At 40.2% G+C, this 20533-nt stretch overlaps 1 protein-coding gene across 5 annotated transcripts in view; it reads right to left on the bottom strand.

Moving 5' to 3' along the window:
* Positions 1–20533, bottom strand: part of LOC106090602 (furin-like protease 2) — a 902413-nt gene that overhangs the window by 798470 nt on the left and 83410 nt on the right. For 2 of the 5 annotated variants that reach the window (XM_059366328.1, XM_059366324.1), the window contains exon 2: positions 19783–20310. The gene's annotated coding sequence lies outside the window, so the exon portion shown is untranslated. Of the gene's footprint in view, positions 1–19782; positions 20327–20533 lie in introns of all 5 variants that reach the window. The other 3 variants (XM_059366325.1, XM_059366326.1, XM_059366327.1) reach the window with 3 other exon arrangements.

The raw sequence follows: 20533 nt of genomic DNA, 5'->3' as shown, positions 1-20533 counted from the left end.
AAGAACTCAATGAAGGCTCCAGACCTGGTCCAACAGAGCGGAGCACCCACAGATCCCCTTTCGAAATTAAGACGTCCAACTATTCAATAAGGAAGGACTCCGTCGGACCGTACATAGCATGTCGCATCGCCGTTCCCTTGTGTAACTGAAAACGCACAAAGTTTGAGGAACGTCGGTCTTCAGGACCAACGACTTCAGCCTTGGTGCCATCAGGGTTATGTACAACGAAATATATTTTCGGGAAAAGGACGACGAACACTTATACAAGAAAGGGCTCCATGGCACTGCATAATCAAAAATTGCCTAACGTTTGAGGAACGCCGGTCTTCATGACAACGAATATCTACGACTGAAAGACGTTACACCTGTTCAGAAGCATATATGATTCCACAGAATTCGATGAAGACTCCAGACCTAGTGCCAAAAGGGCGGAATACCCACAGATCCTCTTTCGCACCGCATATAGCGCGCCGCATGGCCATTCCCCAGCAGAACAGAATAATGCCCACAGTTTGAGGAGTGCCGGGTTCCTGACTCCCTCAGTCTAAAGGCGATCTCCGTTGCCACAAAAAATCGACACAAATCATTTTTTCGTCGACGGCCTTTCGACAGCCCGAGTTTGGTCGCCCTGCAAAGTTGATACAACTCTGAAAGCCTCGTTATCGTTCTTATGGATCAGCCATCGGGATCAGTAACTGCCGCCATTGAGAAGGTCCAGAAAAATTTTGTAAAAGTGGGTCTTACAATAAATGGATAAAAAGGACGAAAAAGATGACATTTATGGGCTCTAGACCCTAAATCGGGATATTGGCCAATATGGGAGATTGGTATCTGCATATATGGTAACATCTAGGGTCACCGTAGCGCAGAGGTTAGAATGTCGGCCTATGACTCTGAACACCTGGGTTCGAATCCTGGCGAGATCATCAGAAAAAATGTTCAGCGGTGGTTTACTACAACTCACTGTACTAAACTTAATCACCTAAGCGCCTCAGCGCTTTAAATATTGGGTTGCCCAAAAAGTAATTGCGGATTTTTTAAAAGAAAGTAAATGCATTTTTAATAAAACTTAGAATGAACTTTAATCAAACATACTTTTTTTACACTTTTTTTCTAAAGCAAGCTAAAAGTAACAGCTGATAACTGACAGAAGAAAGAACGCAATTACAGAGTCACAAGCTGTGAAAAAATTTGTCAACGCCGACTATATGAAAAATCCGCAATTACTTTTTGGGCAACCCTATAGGTTAAAATGGCAGGTTAGGTAAGGTTAAGTAGCTGTGTGCCATCAGACTCACTTAGACGTTTTCGTTTATTGTGATGCTGCAGGAGCAGGAGAGGGAATATGCCCTCTAGTTCTTACCGTTAAACCATCCATATCGCTTAAAAAAGCCCAACATGCGAATGGTTACATCTGCTAGATAAGACGGAAGGTTTCAAAGAAGTCTATATAGCAATTGTATCCGATCTGAAAGGTTGTAGCGTAATTACAACAGAAGGAAGGACAGAAAAAAGTTGTCAAAAAATGTCACAAAATTGAAGATTTCTGGAAATTTAATGTTTTTGAAAATATTTTTTATAAATTTTTATAAAAAAAAATTTTTCTTAATTTTTTTCTCCCCATTCCCTTCCAAAACTTCGCCTATGCCTTTTAGTCCACTTGTATAAATGTGTGGCAATGTGGTTAGCATCCAACAGCTACCGACCAACAAAAAACACCATGGACTATTACGTGTGAGCAAGACGTGGCAACGGGGCTATGTATATTGCGAAACGTGCTTTGCACATTGAATTTAGAAAATTTGTCTTTTTTTTCCAAAAGCGTCTCCATTCTTTTCCATACAGATAGATATGCTTGTTGTTGGCAAATGCATTTGCCGTGTTGTGTATCTCGTATGTGAGAGAGAGAAAGATCTGGGAAAAAAAAAGAATGTTTCTAGTATGATTCCATACCAGTACATGAGCATATCCTACCTAATATTCGCTTGTGGGTTTTGCGGTAACATACTTGTGCGAATGTGTATGGGGGGGGAGTTTGGTGTATGGGTTCTTGGTTGCTTATTCTCTTCATCTTGTTCTTGTCTAAACAAACAAACACGTGCCAATCTAGAAAACCAACATTAAATAAACAACTTGGCAAAATGAAATATTTTTAAGACATGTTAAGCAAAATTCTACGGTTTTGTTATGCTTCCTTATTGTTGTACCAAACTGGGCTTTTGTGTTTCTTCATTCGTTTGTGTGCGTTTTTTGGTTGTTTTGTCCATTTTTTTGTTTTTAGTCCTTTTTGCCAATTCACAAGTGGTTTTAGCACCGTCCATGCGTGAGGATAAAGTAATTCCTCCTAAGTCTGTTAGACTGCCAAACAATTGCCTAAGTTTAAATTCCTCAGTATTAAAACCCCAAATTCTTTTATCATAATAAAAATTTCTTTAATGAAGTGTTGCCATGGCACTTTAACCTTAAATGAATTTGGGATATCTTTACTAGGAAAAGGTCTTCGAATGCAAAAATCTAAAACCAATTTACATGTTAAGAAATACTTTTAAAGAAATCCTAAGGGGCTATTTTTAAATACTTCTCAATAAGTTTAAAAAAAGAACAAAAATAAATAAAACAGTATTAAGATCGACCGTGCCGAATTTTGGATACCCACCACCTGTGGTTTATATTTTAACCTCATTTTGATACTTAGTGAAAATTAACGGTAGCAGCTATATTGAAATACAATCCCACCTAGGCAAAACCCTAAAAGAACGTCGAGAGTCTAACGCAACTCACTGTTCCTTAATTCAGAGAAATTGGGTAATAAAGAAGCCATTTGCGCCTGAAAGATTGTAAATCTGGTGAACGGTTTATATTGCAGCTACAACCAAGTATGATCCCATCCGCACTACATTGGAGAAGGATGTGTATGGGTCTACTATAACTCATCGTAGTAAATTTCCGCCAAGCCGGCCAAAAAAAATGCACAACTTATGGATAAAATACCTTAAATCGGGAGATTAGTATATATGGCAGCAATATCCAAACAAAATCCGAACAAAGCTCAGTGCCAAAAATCGGTTAAAAAATGTGGTTCCTATGGCCTTTAGACCATAAATTGGGAGATCGGTCTATATGGGGTCTATATCAAGTTATTGTCCGATATGAACCAAATTCGATTCGGGTGTCCAAAAATCATAAAATAGTGTGTATGGCAGCTATATCCAAAAATAATCCGAACAGAGCTCACAGAGACAAATTTCAGCGAAATCGGGTAAAAAATGCGGATCCTATGGCCCTTAGACCTTAAATCGGGAAATCGGCCTATATGCGGGCTACATCAAGATATTGTCCGATATGGACCAAATTCGGTTCGGGTGTCCAAGGTCCTAAAATTACTCATCTTGTCACATTTTAGCGAAATTGGGTCATGCATGCGGCTTCCACGGGCCATAGACCTTAAATCGGGAGACCGTTCTATATATGGGCTATATCAAGGTATTGTCCGATCTGGACCGATACAAAAGTCAAAGATCCTTAGAATACTGACTCAGAGGGATCGGGATCTATATGCCATAGACTGTAGTCGGAAGATCGGTATATATGACAGTTATATCGAAATATAGTCCAATCTGGATCGTACTCGGTATAGTTGTCAAAGGTCTAAACACAACTCACTGTGTCAATAAAATCGGGTAGTAAATGCGTCTTTTATGGGTACAAGACCATGGTGGTTTATATGGAGGCTATATAAGGATATAGTCCGTTATAGCCCATTGGTGAACTTAACCTGCCTTTGGATAAAAATGAATCGGTGCAAAGTTTCAGCACAATATCGCTATTTTTAAAGGATGAAGCGTGATTTCAACAGAAAGTCAACAGACAGACGGAAGAACGGACAGATGGAAGGACAGACGGAAAGATAGACGGAAGGACAGGCGAAAGGACAGACGGAAGGACGGGCGGACATACAGACGGATGGACGGACAGATGGAAGGACGGACAGACGGAAGGACGGAAAGACGGAAGGACGGAAAGACGGAAGGACGGAAAGACGGAAAGACGGAAGGACGGAAAGACGGAAAGACGGAAGGACGGAAAGACGGAAGGACGGAAAGACGGAAGGACGGAAAGACGGAAGGACGGAAAGACGGAAGGACGGACGGAAGGACGGACGGAAGGACGGACGGAAGGACGGACGGAAGGACGGACAGACGGAAGGACGGACAGACGGAAGGACGGACAGACGGAAGGACGGACAGACGGAAGGACGGACAGACGGAAGGACGGACAAACGGAAGGACGGACAGACGGACAGACGGAAGGACAGACGGACGGACAAACGGACAGACGGGTGGACGTAGATGGAAGGACAGACGGAAGGACGGACAAACGGAAAGACGGACAGACGGACAAACGGAAGGACGGACAGACGGAAGGACGGACAGACGGAAGGACGGACAGATGGAAGGACGGACAGATGGAAGGACGGACAGACGGACGGACTGATAAACGGACGGACGGGTGGACGGACAGGCGGAAGGACAGACGGACGGACGGATATTGCTAAATCGTCGTCGAATTTAAGGAGCATCAAGAATTTAATATTGGGTTGCCCAAAAAGTAATTGCGATTTATCATATAGTCGGCGTTGACAAATTTTTTCACAGCTTGTGACTCTGTAATTGCATTCTTTCCTCTGTCAGTTGTCAGCTGTTACTTTTAGATTACTTTAGAAAAAAAGTGTAAAAAAAGTATACTTGAATAAAGTTCATTCTAAGCTTTATTAAAATTGCATTTACTTTCTTTTAAAAAATCCGCAATTACTTTTTGGGCAACCAATACATTATTCGATCGGAAGTCGATATTTTAGTGTGTTGCAAACGGAATGACAAAATGAATATACCTCCAAGCCTAACGTGTTGGGTATAATTAAATAAAAGGAAATATCTATCTGTAAGCCAATTCTTATTATGAAAGACAGAACACACAAAAAGTAAACTTGTATTTACTGATTAAATTCTTTGAATAGCAAAACAAAACAAAAGATTAGGTTAGGTTAAAAAAAAAGGATAAGAATATTAATCCATCCCATGATACACCTTAAACAGTAAACGGCTATTTGTGCACTCTAAACATTAAAAAAGCATCCTTAAAACAGAAACAAGAAACAAAGTCTAAGTTTGCCGGAGCCGAATCTTGGGTACCCACCACCATGGATCGCATTTGTCAAGTTCTTTCCCGATCTCTTTACAGGCAAACAAACGATAAAGGATAATGGATAAAAATTGTCATGCTATTGCAGCTATACCTAGTTATGAACCTAGTGGGGCCATACTTGGTTTGTCTGTTGGAGACCTGAATGGAAGTCTTTGTGCAAAATTTGTACTAAAACGGATAAAAATTTTTCCCTCTAAAGACTCAAGTATATAATCGGGAGGTCGGTTTATATAGGAGCTATCTCATACTTGGCACAGTTGTTGAAAGCTATAACAAAACACGTCATGTAAAATTTCAGCCAAATCGGATAATAATTGCGCCCTCTATGGGTTCAACAAATCAAGATCCGAAATGGGCTTATATGGGAGCTATATCAAGTTATGAACCGCTTCGGACCATAGTTGGTTTGGCTGTTGGAGACCAAATCGGAAGTCATTGTGCAAAATTTCAGCCAAATCGGATAATAATTGCGCCCTCTAGCGACTTAAGAAATCAACATCCGAAATCGGTTTATATGGGAGCTTTATCAGGTTATAAACCGATTTGAATTCTAACTGGCACAGTTGTTGGAAGTAGCAAAAAAATACCTGGTGCAAATTTCAGCCAAATCGTATAAAATTTGCGCCCTCTAGAGGCTAAAAAAATCAAGACCCAGGACCCGGTTTATATGGCAGCTACATCAAAACATGGACCGATAAAGCACATTTACAATCCTAACCAACTCACACTAATGGGAAGTATTCGTGCGAAATTTCAAGCGCCTAGCTTTATTCCTTCAAAGCTTATCATGCTTTCGACGCAGACGAACAGATCTAAATCGCCTTAGAATGTTAAACGATCAAGAATATATGTTGGGTCTTGAATCAATATTTCGGCGGAAGGTCCGCCACGCTTCCACTTACCCCAACAGCATTACTAAAAATCAAAAGTGGACCGATAGGGATAATATATGACTTCAATGAAATGTATTCGAGAGTAGAGTACAAGTATGATATTAAAAACTGAGTCCAAGTACCTGGGGAGCCCGTCCCAAGACCAAAACTGCCCAAAAGAACCGCTCAAATACCTAGGGTGCCGCCTCAAACACAAAACCGAAAACCGGCATATAAAACGATCATGTTAACATGGGATTCAAATGAAAAGTATTCGAGAGAAGAGAATGAATAAGATATTACAAATTGAGTGCAAGTATCTAGGGGGCGACCTCAGCCAAAAACCGTCCAAAAGTACCGCTCAAAATTAAACATTGACCGATCGGAATAACATGGAACTTAACTAAATGGTATTATGGAATAGAGTATGAAAATTACATTTAAAATAGGGTCTAAATAACTAGGGGCCGCCCAAGCCCACAACCGCACTAAATAAGCATATGGAACGATCATGACAACATGGCATTCAAATGAAATATATTCAAGAGTAGAGTACATATAAGATATTACAAATTGAGTCTCTCTTAGGACGCCCTCTAGGTACGGGCGGCCTAAGCCAAAAACCGCCACAAAAGTAACGCCAAAATCAAAAGTGAACGAATTGGGACGATATGAGACTCTGAAGTGGGAGTGGAATACGAAAATGGTATTAAAAATTTGGAGGCCCCAGACTCAGTATTCGGGAGCAGATTACGAGACAAAAAATGAGGCCCAAATAATTGGCAGGCGCCGCGTCCCCCCTAAGCCTACTAAATTGCCAATATAAGCCGATCATGGCAATTTTTTGGGTTCAAATGTAAGGTACTTGGGAGTGCATTGAGAATATGAAATTAAAATTTGTGTCCAAATATCTAGGTGGCCCTCTACTCTTTAAACCACCCCAAATGGGTTAATTGACTGATCATGAAAATGCGCATATCAAGTGATAGATATTTTTAAGTAGAGTGCGAATTCAAATTTGTATACCAGTGCCAGGAGGGAGGGGGTTGTGCACAATACCGGCCACAAAAATGGCACTGAGGAATTATATATGATACAAAGTGACTATATATGATATATAGAAGGCACAGCGAAGTGGATCGGGTTTAGCTAGTATTTCTATAAAAACTTTTTTATACCCACCATTATAGAATGGTGGTATACTAATCTAGTCATTGCCTTTGTAACACCTAGAAATATTGTACTTACATTCTGGATCGTCTCGGCATTCTAAGTCGATCTAGCCATTTCCGTCCGTCCGTCTGACGAAATCACGATAGGAGGCGAACGCGTAAAGCTTGCCGCTCGAAATTTTGCGCAGATACTTCTATTTGATGTAGGTCGTTGGGGATTGGTTAAAATGTGTAACAAAGACTTTAGTTGTGATTTCCAACATTCCGTACCGAGCATTATCCGAATCGGTCTATAAACAGATATAGTCCCCATATAAACCGATCTCCGAATTTGACTTCTTGACCCCCTGGAAGCCTTAATGCCAATCCTTTCATCCTATTTGGATGAAATTTGGAACAAAAACTTGAGTTATGATTTCCAATATCCATGCCAAGTATGATCCGAATCGGTCGATAAACAGATATAGACCCCATATAAACCGATCCCCGGATTTGACTTCCCTTACAAGCCTCCATTTTCATCCGATTTAGATGCAATTTGGTACAAAGACTTGACTTATGACTTCCAACATGCCTGCCAAGTACTATCCGAATCGGTCAATAAACACAAACTACAGCCGCCATATAAACCGATCCACGGATTTGACTTCTTGAGCACTTAGAAGCCAAAATTTTGGCTCAAATTTGGCCCAAGAACCTATCTTATAACTTACATCAGTGCCAAGTTTTATCCGAATCGATCAATGTGGTTATATAGGCCTCCGATATACCGAGCATTTTTGATTGTTTATATCAATGTTTAAAGAAAAAGTTTGACATTTACTTCAATATATGTTTTAACATATTTTTTCTATATCAACACTCCCAGTTACAACAGCACATTTCCAATGTCCTAAATTAAGATATCCAATGGGTAGTTCGTTCTTTATGACACTCAAGTTTCAACTACAACTGCAAGAGTGTCAACGCAAACAACAACAACAATAGCAACAGCATTTGCTGATATAAAAACAACGTGTGTACGTTTGCCTTTCGGAAAATGTTGAACATTGCCAGGGTCACGGAGGAGGGTAGCTCTGGCAATATTTAAGTCTTTGTGTTACCAATATCAACTGAAGAGCATCTGAAAAGGACATAGCAGACATTTTTCGAAAAGAGCTTTTGCCAGGAAGTCCCATGTCCCATAGATAGGGAGCAAGAGAAGTAGGAAGCTGGGAAAAAATCTCAGATGCATGAAAATTTTGCATTTTCGTTTTTTGTGTGTTTGTATGAGTAGGTGTTATTTTCTTTTTTTCTTACATGGTGTCTTTCTATAGGGAAAAACAAACCATGTTCTATATACACAAGAACAAAGATAATAACTTTGGTAGTACTGGTTTTTCACTATATTTTCATCCTTGGTTACACTCCTACGCCCCCACTCGCCCAACTCGCACTCCATCGCCTTAGCCACCATCTCCATTGTTCTCATGTTCTTTTATGTGAGTGAATTACAGTAATGAGCAACACCAACGCAAAACAGTGGTAGTAGTAACACCAACAACACTAACATCATCAAAACCTAGTGTGGTGTGGTATCAGTCTGGTTTGTATGTGGCAACGGTCGGTCGCATGAGAGGAAATTTTCGCTTTGCTAGTTTTTTTTCTTCTTCTTCTTTTCCTGTGAAATCCTATTGTGGAATAGGACACTATCGCAACCATGATTAGAAATGTTATGACAACTTTGGGATACACTGAGAAAAAAAAATCGAGTAAAGGAAAATGTAATGTTTAAAAGAAAAACTAATAAGAAAATCATTTTCAGAGCAGCAGGAAAATAAATTAAAAAATAAAAATTGTTTAATTTGAAAGATTGGCATAACAACAAAGCTCAAAAAAATGCAAATTTGCCCATGAACATTCCATTAAGAAACAGGGGCAAACTTCTCGCACAGCAATGAGTGCTGGCCGAATCAAGTTAATGGCTGAGTCCGAACGGCATGCCGCTAGCTACGCCTCTTTGGGACGAAGTTTTAACATGACATAGTACATCACAAATCTCGGCAGCATTAGGAGATGATAATCACGGCTGAAAATTTTTTCTTATAATATTCTAGCTAGGATTCGAATTCAGGCGTTCAGCACCATAGGCAGACATGCTAATCTCTATGCTACGGTGGCCCAACAAAACTCAGAAAAGTTTTCATTTATGTTAGCAGCCAATATATATTAAGCCACCTTAATACAGATATTAGGTGTTCGCCTATGAAGCGGCTGGCGACAACATTAGAAACCATTAAGGAAGGGTAAAAGTGGGATGGTGCCGACTGTATGATACCCTACGCCTAACCTTTAAGTACAATGTGGGAGCTATATTCAATACTGAACCAGTTTTGATGGACCTCGGCGAGCAAATATGTTCAAACTGGAATAACTAGGGTTGAGAAATGACAACATTATGGCAAATTACCCAACGTTTGACGAACATATATATGGGAGCGATATCAAATTCTGAACCGATTTCGAGCACACTTCTCCGAAAACGTTGCAGTCGTCGAGGAAAGCGTTGTGCAAAATGTTGGCAAGATGGGTCAATAAATGCGCTTGCAGTGACACTAGGAGCGAAAATCGGGCGATATATATATATATGAGAGCTATATCTAAATCTGAACCGATTTCAATGAAATTCACCAGTAATATTGAGAATCATAAGAAAATCCCTCCTGCAAAATTTCAACAAAATCGGTTAAGAAATGAGCATTTTTTTGCAATATTTCTCAAAATCGGACGAACATATATATGGGAGCTATACCTAAATCTGAACCGATATCGAGCAAACTCCTCAGACACCGAGGCAGTCGTCGAGGAAAGCGTTTTGCAAAATTTTGGCAAGATTGGTCAATAAATGGGCTTACAGTGCCTCTAGAAGTGAAAATCGGGCGATATATATGTATGAGAGCTATATCTAAATCTGAACCGATTTCCATGAAATTTATCAGCATTTTCGAGAATCGAAAAAAATCGTTCCTGCCAAATTTCGAGAGAATCGGTTAACAAAAGACCATTTTATTGCAATATTACTACAAATCGGACGAACATATATATGGAAGCTATATCTAAATCTGAACCGATTTTGACCAATCGCCGTTAATATGTTGGTAGTCGTCGAGGAAAGCGTTGTGCAATATTTTGGCAAGATTGGTGAATAAATGAGTTTGCAGTGCCTCTAGGAGTGAAAATCACGCGATATATATATATGAGAGCTATATCTAAATCTGAACCGATTTCCATGAAATTAACTAGTAAAATTGAGAGTCATAAGAAAATCCTTCCTGCAAAATTTCAACAAAATCGGTTAAGAAATGAGCATTTTTTTGCAATATTTCTCAAAATCGGACGAATATATATATGGGAGCTATACCTAAATCTGAAGCGATATCGAGCAAACTCCTCAGATACCGAGGCAGTCGTCGAGGAAAGCGTTTTGCAAAATTTTGGCAAGATTGGTCAATAAATGGGCTTACAGTGCCTCTAGGAGTGAAATCGGGCGATATATATATATATATATATGAGAGCTATATCTGAATCTGAACCGATTTTCATGAAATTCACCAATAATTTTAAGCATCGTAAAAATCCTTCCTGCCAAATTTCGAGAGAATCGGTTAACAAATGACCATTTTATGGCATTATTACTGAAAATCGAACAAACATATATATGGGAGCTATATCCAGATCTGAACCGATTTTGTCCAATTTCAACAGACTTCGTCTCTAGGCCGAAAAACATGCCTGTACCAAATTTAAAGACGATCGGATGAAAACTGCGATCTGTACTTTGTACACAAATTAACATGGACAGACGGACAGACGGACAGAAGGACAGACAGAGAGACGGACATAGTTAAATCGAATCAGAAAGTGACTCTGAGTCGATCGGTATACTTATCAATGGGTCTATCTTTCTTCCTTTTGGGTGTTACAAACAAATTCACTAACTTATAATACCCTGTACCACAATTGTGGTGTAGGGTTTAAAAACAAGCAAGAGCGTGCTATGTTCGGCGAGGCTGAATCTTCGAAACCCACCACCATGGAATCTGTTAAAATGTGGTATCTGACTATGGACCGAATAAGACCGTACTAGGCGCAGTTACTGAGAGTCATAACAGAACAATATATGCAAAACTTCAGCCAAATCGAATAAAACTCGCGGCTTGTAAGAGCTCAAGAAGTCGGATCGGTAGATCGGTTTATATGGGAGCTATATCAGGTTCTTGAACGATTTGGACCGTACTTAACACAGTTATGTGCAAAATTTTAGCCAAATTGGATGAAAATTGAGGCTTCTTGGCGCTCAAAAAGTCAAATCGGGAGATCGGTTTATATGGGAGCTATATCAGGTTCTTGAACGATTTGGACCGTACTTGGCACAGTTGATGGAAATCATAACAGAACACTACATGCACAATTTCAGTCAAATCGGAAAAAAATTACGGCTTGTAAGGGATCAAGAAGTCAGTTCGGTAGATAGGTTTATATTGGGGCTATATCAGGTTATAAACCGATTTGGACTGTACTAGGCACACTTGTTGAGAGTCACATCAGAACACTATATGCAAAATTTCAACCAAATCGAATAAAAATCGCGGCTTGTAAGGGATAAAGAAGTCAGATCGGTAGAAAGGTTTATATTGGGGCTATATCAGGTTATAGACCGATTTGGACTGCACTAAGCACAGTTGTTGGGAGTCGTAACAGAACACCATGCACAAAATTTCAGCCAAATCAGATAAAAATCGAGGTTTTAAAGCGTTCAAGAAGTCAATTCGGGAGATCGGTTTATAGGGAGCTATATCAGGTTCTTGACCGATTTGGACCGTACTTTGCACAATTGTTGGAATTGATAGCAGAACACTATGTGCAAAATTTCAGCTAATTGAGGCTTGTACGAGCTCAAGAAGTGAAATCGGGGGATCGGTTTATATGGGAGCTATATCAGATTATAGACCGATTTTGACCGTACTTCCCACAGTTGTTGGGAGTCACAACAGAACACCATGCATAAACTTTCAGCCAAATCGAACAAAAATTGCGGCTTCCAAGGGCTCAAGAAATCAAATCGGGAGATCGGTTTATATGGGGGCTATATTAGGTTCTTGACTGGTTTGAACCGTACTTGGCACAAATGTCACAAGTCATAACAGAACACTATCGGCAAAATTTCAGCTAAATCGGACAAAAGTTGCTGGTTCTAGGCCTCAAGAATTCAAATCGGGAGATCGGTTTATATGGGAGCCATATCTAAATCTGAACCGATATGGCCCATTTTCAATCCCCAACGACCTATATCAATGTAAAGTATCTGTGCAAAATTTCAAGTGGCTAGCTCTTCGCGTTCGACCGCTATCGTGAATCCGACAGACGGACATGGCTAGTTCGACTCGGAATGTCAAGACGATCAAGAATTTCGAGAGAATCGGTTCACTAAAGACCATTTTACTGCAATATTTCGTCAAATCGGACGAACACATATATATGAGAGCTATATCTAAATCTGAACCGATTTTGACCAAACTCTATGTATATTGTGATCAAACTCTATGTATAATTGCATCTTGCAGAGCCTCAAGAAGTCAAATGGGGAGATCAGTATATATGGGAGCTATATCCAAATCTGAACCGATATGGCCCGTTTGCCATTTCCAACGACCTACATCAATATAAAGTATCTATGCGAAATTTCAAGCAGCTAGCTCTTCGCGTTCGACCGCAATCGTAATTTCGGCAGACGGATGGACGGACATGGCTAGTTCGACTCAGAATGTCGAGACGATCAAGAATATATTGTATATACTTTATGGGGTCCTAGGTCAATATTTGGAGGTGTTACAAACGGAATGACTAGATTAGTATGCCCCCATCATATGATGGTGGGTATAGGAATGCAGATATTGAGCTGAAACTCCGCAATGCTGACGACATTTTTGAGGTACTTTGCCATGTTAAGAGGTGTCGTACTGCGACACACCGTTCGGGTTCGGCTATAAATTAGGAAGCCCCTTTAAACTTATCCCTAAATAGTTATCCCACTGTGGGATAGCGTTCGGACTCGGCTATATATATTGGGTTGCCCAAAAAGTAATTGCGGATTTTTTAAAAGAAAGTAAATGCATTTTTAATAAAACTTAGAATAAACTTTAATCAAATATACTTTTTTTACACTTTTTTTCTAAAGCAAGCTAAAAGTAACAGCTGATAACTGACAGAAGAAAGAATGCAATTACAAAGTCACAAGCTGTGAAAAAATTTGTCAACGCCGACTATATGAAAAATCCGCAATTACTTTTTGGGCAACCTAATACAAAGGATGACCCATATCATTGAGTTTAAATTTGTATCGCACAGCACTCATTGATATGTGAGATGTTTACCCCCTGTACCCCTAACGGAATGTTCTAGGACAAAAGTTACAGTTGAAGTTCTTTAGCCGAAGTATGAGATTTCGAAAAATTCATAGCAAAAACCATTCAACAAACCTTTTTTTTTCCTAAGTGTATGTATGGAACATAAGGGCTGTGGTAGCACTCTCTGTAGTGAGATATCAAAATAGGGGGCAACGAATGTAGTCAGTGTAGCGAGTGTTTATTTGCATGTTTATCTTAAATTTAAATTATGCCAGTGTGTAATTAGAAAATGTGTGTCTTGCATACAAAACGAAACACACTTTTCCAACATATTCGGAGCACCATAGTAGTGGTGGTGCGGCACACTGGACAGCTCTCACAAAATGAGAATGGACAACGTCAGTGACAACAGCATAAGAATCTTAGACAAATTTAAAAAAATATTAAAGCACACAACAGCAGTTGGTAATAATGTTGGCTTAAAATTACGGTAGGGTAATAGATTATGTAGATATTTCAAAACAAAAACACCACAGAAATAGGCCAACTTTGTATAACGAGTAGTTGCTGTATTTTGAGTAAAATGTGTAACATGAAAAGTTTTGATATTAAAATTAAATTTATGTTGCAAACTTTAGAAAGTGAAATTTTAGTATGCTTATTAATACACATAAAAGATTAAAGTAATTTTCTATAGAAATAAAAATTTTGGGGAAAACTACTAGGGAAATAAATTTTAATAAAAATTAAAAGCAAATTTCCATCACCTTTTAACGATTGTCTTTTAGGTTAGGTTAGGTTTGGTTAAAAAGAGGGTGCAGATTTTTATCCGCCCCATGCCAGTATGGACATACACCAAAGCCAGTAATCGGCTTGTAGTGCGCTCTTAAAACTATAAAGCAACCTCTAAACAGAGAGTTTTAAGTTAGGAATTCCGTGCTACTTACAAAATTCTTAATTGTTTTCAATACCACTCCCCTAAGTTGGTACATGTCTGATATGGTGTCTCCACCCAAGTACCGGTATCTGTTGGAAGCGAAAGCCGGGCAATGACAAAGGAAATGCTCCAACGTCTCATCACCTACCCCGCATGCCCAACACAAGCTATCACTTGCCGCACCGATTTAACATAAGTGAGCTCCCAGTTCCATGTGTCCCCTTATGACACCAAAAGCTATGACTGACCTCCATCATACTTCCTTTCAGTAATAGCCTCTTCCTTTTACGATCCCAATCATCCCATAATTTTTCGCCGTCTTAATGATTCTTTTGCTGTTCCACAGTGTTACATGCGTTAGTCGCCCGCGCCCTTAAATCGGACTGCGTCGACCCGAAAGGCTTCGGGTTAACCAAGTTTATTGACGGCAGTCCTCTGGCCTTCACTGCCAAATCGTCTGCCCTTTCATTTCCCCTTACTCCGTTATGGCCCGGCACCCAAACGATGCGGATTTTCCCATCCTTAGAGAAGGCATTAATCTCCTTCTTACACTGCAAGACTGTTCGTGACCTTAAAGACGTTCGCTCTTAACGTCCTCGCGTTGGCACCACACCACATCACGAATTCCATAATCGCCCGGATCTCCGCCTGCAGGACCGTTTTATGGTTAGGAAGTCTAAAACAGATGTCAGTTCCTGGGTTCGCAATGCAAACCCCCACGCCCACTCTGTCCTCTAGCTTTGATCCATCCGTGTAACATGATCTTCCAGATGGCAATACTAGGGTTCCGTCAATCCAAGACTGTGCCAATGGCAGCAGTGGCTCGCACTCGACTTCAAGGTTCATCTCACATCTCGCACATCCCACCGTAGCGCAGAGGTTAGCATGTCCGCCTGGGTTCGAATCCTGGCAAGAACATCAGAAAAAATTTTCAGCGGTGGTTTTCCCCTCCTAATGCTGGCAACATTTGTGAGGTACTATGCCATATAAAACTTCTCTCTAAACAGGTGTCGCACTGCGGCACGCCGTTCGGACTCGGCTATAAAAAGGAGGCCCCTTATCATTGAGCTTAAAACTTGAATCGGACTGCACTGATTGATATGTGAGAAGTTTGCCCCTGTTCCTTAGTGGAATGTTCATGGGCAAAAAAAAAAAGACCAACAGACGAACGGATATGGCTTGATCGACTTAAAATGTCATGGCGATCAAGAATATAAAGGGTGATTTTTTTGAGGTTAGGATTTTCATGCATTAGTATTTGACAGATCACGTGGGATTTCAGACATGGTGTCAAAGAGAAAGATGCTCAGTATGCTTTGACATTTCATCATGAATAGACTTACTAACGAGCAACGCTTGCGAATCATTGAATTTTATTACCAAAATCAGTGTTCGGTTCGAAATGTGTTCAAATTTTGACAAATTTTGTTCAGCGATGAGGCTCATTTCTGGTTGAATGGCTACGTAAATAAGCAAAATTGCCGCATTTGGAGTGAAGAGCAACCAGAAGCCGTTCAAGAACTGCCCATGCATCCCGAAAAATGCACTGTTTGGTGTGGTTTGTACGCTGGTGGAATCATTGGACCGTATTTTTTCAAAGATGCTGTTGGACGCAACGTTACGGTGAATGAACACATTTCGAACCGAACACTGATTTTGGTAATAAAATTCAATGATTTGCAAGCATTGCTCGTTAGTAAGTCTATTCATGATGAAATGTCAAAGCATACTGAGCATCTTTCTCTTTGACACCATGTCTGAAATCCCACGTGATCTGTCAAATACTAATGCATGAAAATCCTAACCTCAAAAAAATCACCCTTTATATACTTTATGGGGTCTTACACCTACATTTCGATGTGTTTCAAACGGAATGACGAAGTAAATGTACCGCCATCCTATATTGGAGCGTATAAAAATAAATTTGTATTGGTTTGTTTGTTTGTTAATATGTTCCGCAAAGACTTAAAAACGACTGAACCGAATTTCTTAAAGTTCTGACTAATGGTGCAGAATGTTCCCGTGGTGAAAATTTGTTATTATCTGAAGGGGGCGGACCCTCCCTCTTACTTTGACTTTCAAAAACGGCCGATCTCGGAGATAAGAGCTGCAAATCCAACGAAATCTTTTTTTTTCGTCTCATAGTGGCGTTAAAACAAAAATGTAGTACCCGAATTTGGGATGGGAGCACAGGGGGGCCGCCCCACACCCTTAACCCTCCAAATATGCATTAGAGCAACTATCACAATATGGGACTCGAATGAAAGGTATTTGAGAGTGGAAACCGAATCTGTTATTGAAATGTGATGCCAATTGATTAGGGTGGCTCTACCCTCAAATCGGACATATTTACCGATCATACCAATATGGGACTCAAATGAAAGGTATTAAGGAGTATAGCACTTAATTGTGACCCTCTTTCGGGACCAAGTCCCTGGGGATTCAACCCAAGCCCAAAACACAGCCAAACAGGACATATTTACTGATCATAGCAATATAGGTCTTAAATTAAAGTTATTTGAGAGTATAGTACGAATCTAATAACTATTTTTAGAGTCAAGTATCTGGGTGGCCGTTCCATCCCTAAAACAAACCCCAAATTGGCCATATTTACCGACCATGGCAAAGTGGGCCTTAAATGAAAGGTATGTTGGAGTATAGCATGCAGGTCTGAGAGATGGTATCGCCCCCACACATGGGGTTCAAATAAAAGGTATTTGGCTTAAATGAAAGGTATTACCTTTCGAGGCTATCTGGGGCTGCTTTCAACCCCAAACAAGAAAATATTCACAAACCATGGAAATATGGAGCCCAATCTTAGAGTAAATATCTTCGAATCTAACCGGTCGAGTGGCTCAATTCCTTTGAAGCATGATTTTTTATTAGCTATTGAGGCCATCTGGAGCTGCTTCTAACCTCGAACAAGAAAATATTCACAAGCCATGGAAATATGGAGATAATGTCTGCGAATCTACCCGATCGAGTGGCTCAATTCCCTTGACGAAGCAACTACCGGCTAAAGTGCCTGACTAACTGACATTGGATGGTGTCAGTGAGTCAGGCCTGCACCTTAGAGCTAAGAACACCATCTTGAATCGTAATTACTGCGGCATATTAACAATAAAACTTGTTTAGGGTAGCCTGAAAAACGATTTATAAGAGTTACTGTTTAAGGTTTGTGGGTCCTTAAAGGTAAATGCAACGATAAAATCAGGTTATAAACAATTAACCATTTTTGATGATGGTTAGGTTAGGTTTAAGTGGCAATCTGCCATCAGGCTCACTTAGACGTTTTCGTCCATTGTGATACCACAGGAACAGAAGAAGGAAGATGCCTTCTAGTTCCTACCGTTGAACCATCCAGATCGCTTTAAACAGCCCAATAACTTGCGAATGTTCACATCCGCTAAATCAGACAGGTTCTCAAAGAAACGAGAACCTAAAGTGGAACTCCTTCTAACTGCTAGTGCGGGATACACACACAGAAGGTGTTCTATAGTCTCTTCTTCCTCGATGTCCCTACAGCTTCTGCAAAAGTCGTTGATACCTTCAGTCTGTCAGCATGTTTCCGATTAGACAATGACCTTTCATGACGGACACAATGATTGAGACTTCTGTTTTGGCCAATGGTGGCAAAGCAATAGACCTCTTCAAGTCTAGATTAGGCCGCCACATAGTTTTGGAATGCTCACAGCCCCCTCTTTGTGACCATCTATCATTCGTTGTCCTTCGGGCCTGGTCCTGATAACTTAGCTTACATGTCGTTAGAGGCATACCCACAGATTCCAGTATCCCTGGAGTGTGTAAGGTAGTTCCTAGTCTCCCAAACTCGTCTGCTTTAGAATTCCCTGGGATATCTCTGTGGCCCGGCACCCAGAACGGATGAATTTTGAACTGTTCAGCCATCTCGTTGAGAGATCTGCGCCAGTCGAGGGCGCTTTATGTGTTCAAAAGTACATTCTCCAGGGATTTAATGGCTGCCTGGCTGCCTGAGAAGATATTTATGCCAATCGTCGTTATGACATTACATCTTAGCCATTCCACCACTTTCGTAATTGCAAGGATCTCTGCTGGATACACACTGCAGTGGTCAGCTAACCTTGTCGATATGACCAGTTCTAAATCTTTAGAATACACCCCAAAGCCCACCTGGTCGTGTAGTTTGGAACCATCCGTATAGAAGTCTATGTAACTTCTATTGGGTTGCCCAAAAAGTAATTGCGGATTTTTTAAAAGAAAGTAAATTCATTTTTAATAAAACTTAGAATGAACTTTAATCAAATATACTTTTTTTACACTTTTTTTCTAAAGCAAGCTAAAAGTAACAACTGATAACTGACAGAAGAAAAAATGCAATTACAGAGTCACTGTGAAAAAATTTGTCAACGCCGACTATATGAAAAATCCGCAATTACTTTTTGGGCAACCCAATATTACCAGAGATATCGTAGTACCAATCGGTTCTATAATGGTACAGTAATTTTTATCAAAAAACAGCTCAGGTAGGTAATCCACACTGCCTGGAAGATCGGTCATTGTATCAAAGAGTACACAGTGTCCGTGGCCGCCACATGATCATTGAGTAAGCTCCCTTAACCTCACGGGAGTGGATGCTGCAATTTGGGTAGCCACAATGTCCAGAGGCATAAGGTGTAGCATTAAATTCAGTGCATCAAATGGTGTCAGTGCGGCTGTGATGCACAAATAAGCCATCCCTTGGATCCGGTAAAGTATTGAGCAGTAGGTGGACTTTTGAAGCGCCGTCCACCAGACCACAACACCATACAGCATTATAGGTCCGACAACTGCAGTATATATCCAATGCATGACATGCGGTCTAAATCCCTAACTTTTGCCAATGGCTCTCTTGCAGGTATATAGGCGAAGAGTAGCCTTTCTTGCCCTTTCCAAAATGTTGGAATTGAAGTTTAGTTTCCTGTCCAGCAAAACACCCAGATATTTTGCGCTTTCTATAAATGGAACATTCTCTCCACCCAAGGAGACAGGTTCCACTGTAGGCAACTTGCATCTCCTGCTGAAAAAGCTACTTCTGTCTTGCACGGATTTATACCCAGACCACTTTTTTGTTGATGATAAATATTAGAATTTTCATTATGAGGCTATGAATATATATAGCAGCCCACGTATTCCCTTTTTTAGAGTAAATTTGAGAAATGCTTGTGAAATTTTTGACAATTTTTTCATCTTACCTTATTTAATAAAATTTTGTAAAATCTACAGGGTGATGTGCAGGGTCGTTAGTAATTGCCAGGCAGGAAACATGCAATGATGAGGACACTAACGACGACGGCGATGTTTGATGATGATAATGATGGAGCTGTTGCTGCTACTGCTGCTGCTTCGATTAATTTTTCTCTGGAATATACCGGCGGCAATGACGTTGATTGGCAAACGACGTTAACGATTGACGATGATAGTCAAACACAAGCATTTAGCAGTTGTCCATTAATTTTTTTCTCCAACCTTTTTTTTTCTTTCTTTAATTTTTTAATTTTTGCACAAAAACACGTTTAAAGAGCCGGCAATTGCTAAATTGTTTTTCTTTTTCTAGGTGTTTTGGGGGGGTTTTTTTGGCGTTTTTTCGCTAAATCTCGTGCGTGTGTGAGTTAGGCGACAATGGTGGTAATGGTGGTGGTGATGGCGTTCATACAGTGCCCAGAGTCACGCGATTCACTATAAGTCATTTGCTTCTATTAGACGAGAAATAGCTTTGACGCCTGTGTTTGATGGCGTCTAGCATTTGTTGTAGTCAAATATGTTGGAGGGAGGCATAGAAGTAGGGTGGGAGAGAAAGTGAGAAAAAAATGAGAGTGGGTGGTTGCTGTAAAACCCTCAACAGTTGTGTTTTTAGTTGGCAAGCTTAAATGGTGTCACGTAGTTAAGAAAAATGAGTGAGTGTTTACAATTGATTGGGGCAGGGAACTTCCTACGTTCCTTGAC

The sequence above is a fragment of the Stomoxys calcitrans genome, chromosome 4 (genome assembly GCF_963082655.1).
Source record: "Stomoxys calcitrans chromosome 4, idStoCalc2.1, whole genome shotgun sequence".
NCBI classification, from domain to species: domain Eukaryota; kingdom Metazoa; phylum Arthropoda; class Insecta; order Diptera; family Muscidae; genus Stomoxys; species Stomoxys calcitrans.
This window is presented reverse-complemented; position numbering and strand designations above follow the sequence as displayed.